Raw genomic sequence first — 4,832 nt, forward strand, 5'->3', positions numbered from 1 at the left:
GGGTTTTTAGTATATTGTTCTTGTGCTGGATTTCTGGATCTTGACTATTATACGCCTTGGTGTGTTTTTAATTGGGTTGATGTTCTTTGGAGTTCTATATGCTTTGGTTACTGAATGTCAGATTGTTTCCCCATATTTGGGAATCTTTCTGCGATTACTTGTGCCCATTGTCTTTTTATATCATTTGTATTGACTCCTTCTTTCTCATTGATGCCTATTAGTCTCACGTTCATCTTTGCATCATTTTGCAGATGATGAATTATTTTTTCCTGCATCCTAGCTGTTTTTAAGACATCTTTTCTTACGTTTTAACTAGCTGTCTTCAAGATCTGAAACCCTATCTTCACTTTCATTCAAATAGTTTTTCAAGCTGGTGATTGAGATTTAACTTCCCTATATCTCTTTGACTCTGCTTCATGTGATCTATTTCTTTCCTATATTGATCATTCAAGGCTTCCATCATTTTTCTATACTCCTCTATTTTTTTTATCAGTGTCTTCTTTAGAAGTAGTTATTCTTTCATTATAGTTATCCTTTCTTTTTTTACTTCAGAGATTATTTCTGATCTAATTTCCTCTATATGTTTCTGCAGTTGATTCTTTACTGCAGATGCTATTAATTCAGAGATTTCTTCTTTTATTTCAGAGGTTATTTCTGATCTGACTTCCTCTATACCTTTTTGCAGTTGTTTCCTTACTTCATACTCTATTAATTGAGACATTTCAGCTGTGTGATTCCCAATTTCTTCTGTGCTAGTGTCTCCTGCATTTGTTCTGGGTAGGCTCAGGGCCTGAGCTTGCATTTTGCTCCTTCTCTTTGTCATTTTTGTATAGTACTATCCTCTGACTTTTGTAGAGTTTGTAGAGTTTTGGTGCAGTTATAACTTTAACACCTACTGAAATTCTTACCCAAGAGATTATATGGTTAAGCAAGTTTTAGTTGTATATTTACAGAACTACAATTAGGGACAATAATAATGGGTAGTGATCTTTAGCAGTTGACAAACTTTTGTAACTAATGGGTTTGCATCTTACACAGTAAAAGCAAACATTATGTCTGTGCAGCTAAGCAGATATTGACTTGGGAATCTGTATTTAAGTTAGCTCCCTAAATTCTGTCTGAGCCCCTCTCTATGATGTACCTGGGGTCTTCCAGGCAGACTTGTTCACCTGGTTATCTGTTGCTCTTTTTGTAGATCAAGAGTGAAAAAGAGAGGACACTCTCATAGATCTGGATCCAGTAAAGTGTCTCAGCTTACTGGGTCTGGATCTACCAACTTTAACTTGTCCAGATGTGCCTGCCTTTGGTTTGGCTGCTGTGCTCGGCTTCTTCCTGCTGCAGCTCATAGGGGTGAACCTGCTGTGCCACTCTGGCAAGATGTTCAGCTCCTGGATTAGCTGGGTGGGTGTGGCTCCTGCTGCAAGTTTCCACAGGAGGCCTGGCACAGGGTTTGGGGTCTGACTGGGGAGGGATCTTGGGCATGGCAATCAGGATGCCGGGCCTGCAGTTTGTCTGGAGAGGGGTCTTGATTGTGAGGAGTAAGTGGAAGTTCCCACAATCATGAGGGCCTGGAGTCTCTTAAATACAAATTAAAACAATGTAACACTTTTGGCCTATTGTATTAATAAAAATGTTTTAAATGCTTGTTTATCAAATGTATTCAGAGTAAAACTGATACTAGAAAATTTGCTTTTGTTCACTTTGGAAAAATACTAATAGAATCCTTAAAAATTCATATTCATTAACTTCTGAGATTGATGCTAAAAGCATAATACAACACACAACAAGGGAAAAGCTTTATACACAAAGATTTTTATTGATCTTATGGTGAGAAGCAAACTAAATAATCAGTATTGAGAGACTGATTTCTACCATGTTTTGTTTTTTTTTTTCTCACTTCTAGTCATGTTACAATCACTTGGGAAGTTTTATTTTTCACAGTAATGATAGCCAGTCCTCACAACAGAACACCTGAATCAAATTTGTAGGGTGAGCTGGGCATGGTGATGTTGTTATAACTTTTCTGATTTCCATGACACTAACTTTTTAAGATTATAAAACATTCAACCAGGTGTGATGGCACATCACAGTGAACCCAGACCACTGGAAGCAGAGGCAGAAGGATCTATGCAAGTTTGAGGCCAGCCTGGACAATATGGTGAGTTCAGTGCAGCCTGAACTTTATAGTGAGACCCTATTTCAAAAGATAAAAATTATAAGACAATCATTTTTGGAGAAAATTTCCCAATGGGGAGGTGTCAGGGCCCCTTAATCAATGGCCAATTTGTTTTTTGTTGTTTTTGTTTCCTTTCTTTTTTAAAATTTTATTTAAAAGTGTTCTGTTTTCTTAAGTATTGATCCATTTCTGTAGTGGCTTATGGATGCCTTCTCAAGTACATAGTTTTGCAGTACCCAAGATTGAACTCAAGACCTTGCACTTGCCAGGCAGGTGCTTATGCCGCTGAGCTATATCCCCAGCAATGTCCAACTTTGTGAGCAGGCCTTTCTAAAGATAGCAAACACATACCTACAATATTCAAATAGCAATGGAATACTCATCTCTGACAAAACTAAACAAAAAAGGGGGATATAAGTGAAGGACCATTTTGTAGTGAAAAAAAAATATGACCACATCTTGTACTCTGAATAACTACTATGAAGATAATAATATGCAATGTATTAATTATTGTAACTGTCCTACTAACCTGTTGTGAAACTGTCTCATTATTTCTTTCTCAATAAAATTAATAAAAATAAATAAATAAAGATAGCAGACTCAGACCTGCTGGGTTAACTTTTCTCTGTACCATTGATTTGCTAACTTTTTCTCCTCATTAGACCTGGGTAATACATTTTTAGCTGTAATATCACAACAATGCTTTCCATTGCCACTACTGGATGGAACAGAGCATATTTGATATTTGACCAACAACAGCTCTCACGCTCTACAGCCCTTGCCCTCTCTGCTGTCCCACATCTGGCACTGGTCAGGAGGCCTTGTAGAGTGTGGCCAGGTGGCTCAGATAGAACAGGGCTTTCCTTACCAGTGGAACACACTGCCAGCCAGCCTCTTTTCTGCTCACCATGGCTTCTTCTGATGTTCAGGTGAAGGAACTAGAGAAGCGTGCTTCAGGCCAGGCTTCTGAGCTGATTCTCAGCCCACAGTCAAAAGAATCTGTCCCAGATTTCCCCCTTTCCCCTCCAGAGAAGAAGGATCTTTCCCTAGAGAAAATTCAGAAGAAATTAGAAGCTGCAGAAGAAAGACACAAGTCCCATGAAGCTGAGGTCTTGAAGCAGCTTGCTGAGAAACGAAAGCATGAGAAAGAAGAGCTTCAAAAAGCAATAGAGGAGAAAAACAGCTTCAGTAAGATGGCGGAAGAGAAACTGACCCACAAGATGGAAGCTGACAAAGAGAACCGAGAGGCACAAATGGCTGCCAAACTGCAGCCTTTGCAAGAGAAGGATAAACACATTGAAGAAGTACAGAAGAACGAAGAATCCAAAGATCCTGCCGATGAAACTGAAGCTGACGAATTTGTTCTGAGAACTGACTTTCTCCCCCTGCCCTCCCTAAATAATCAAAGACTGGACTGGCTGGTGTCATTTTATTTTTTCCCTCCTGACAAATATTCTAGAAGCTGATGTAGGACTGTATAGGTAGATCCAAATTGTAAGATGTTGTTTTAGGGGATAAAGGGGAGAAACTGAAAGTGTTTTACTCTTTTTCTAAAGTGCTGGTCTTCCTGATGTAGCTATTTTTCTTGCTGCATCTTTTCTACTGCAGTATACTTGGTGTACTGAGCTAATGGCTAGTGCTGTATTGGCTCTGTGAAAACATGTTTGTGAAAAAGTATGTGGTGGCTTATTTCAAGTTGTTAGATCCTGAATATCTGTTCATTTTTCAATCCCAATTCTGTCCCAATCTTACCTGATGCTACTGTATTTCAACGGTTAATAAAACTGCACAGTGCTAAAAAAAGAAGGCCTGTGTGCTCCTTCGAAGGTGCAAATAGAAAGTTCCAACCACACAAGTCCACACCAACGAACCTCCAGCTGGACTCCACCTTAGAAGCTACGGTAAAAGCTAAAGCCCGTCACTGCCCTTGCTGTTGTAGCCATGTTCAGAGCTGGTGGGGACTTGTCCTCCTCTTCCAGAAAAGCCCCAGTGTGTGAGAAAAAGCCTCATCTAACCTCTTGGGGTGTGTAGCATCATTTGTCATTTGTCTCAATCTCTGAGCCAGTTTTGTCAGATATTATGATTTAGACTCAGAATGTTCCCCCAAACTCTCATGAGCTCCCAGGCACTGAGCTTTTGGAAGGCAGAGGGATCCTGCATGTGTAAATAACATCAAGGGTCCATATATTTCTATACCTATCTGTGTTAGTTGATACATTGTGTCAACTTGGCTGAATCAGCTCCTGCAGCATGGGGGCCTCGCTCTTCAGGTGGGCAGGGCCCAGGAACTGAGAAAGGCAGGAAGCTGCCCTGCCTGGTTTCCTGCTGCCCCACCTCGCTCCCATGGAGAAGTCTCAGTCTTCAGAGGAGCTTGGTCTTTGTGGTTGCGCCACTTTGGAGGAGCTACGAACTTCACTGTAGAGCGCTGATCTTCGCAGTCAGCGCAGAAGGAAGAGAAAGGCTTGATGGACGCCACTGCAGCTGCTGCTCCTCCTCTGCTCTTCATTGTTTTCTGCTGCATGAACTGCTGTTGTTTGCCTTGGAGCCAGCAGAATATGGACTGAACCCTCCAGTAACTGAGCTAAATAAACCTTTCCTTCCTTCATTTTGGGTGTCGGGTATTTGTCCCAGCAACGAATAAAAAGTAACTAAGACA

At 40.6% G+C, this 4,832-nt stretch overlaps 1 pseudogene; it reads left to right on the forward strand.

Annotated features, from left to right (window-relative positions):
• The first annotated feature begins 3,084 nt into the window (after positions 1-3,084).
• On the forward strand, positions 3,085-3,642 carry LOC101590149 (annotated as a pseudogene).
• The last annotated feature ends 1,190 nt before the right edge of the window (positions 3,643-4,832 follow it).

The sequence above is a fragment of the Octodon degus genome, unplaced genomic scaffold, assembly GCF_000260255.1.
Source record: "Octodon degus isolate 3935 unplaced genomic scaffold, OctDeg1.0 scaffold00016, whole genome shotgun sequence".
Taxonomy (NCBI): Eukaryota; Metazoa; Chordata; class Mammalia; order Rodentia; family Octodontidae; genus Octodon; species Octodon degus.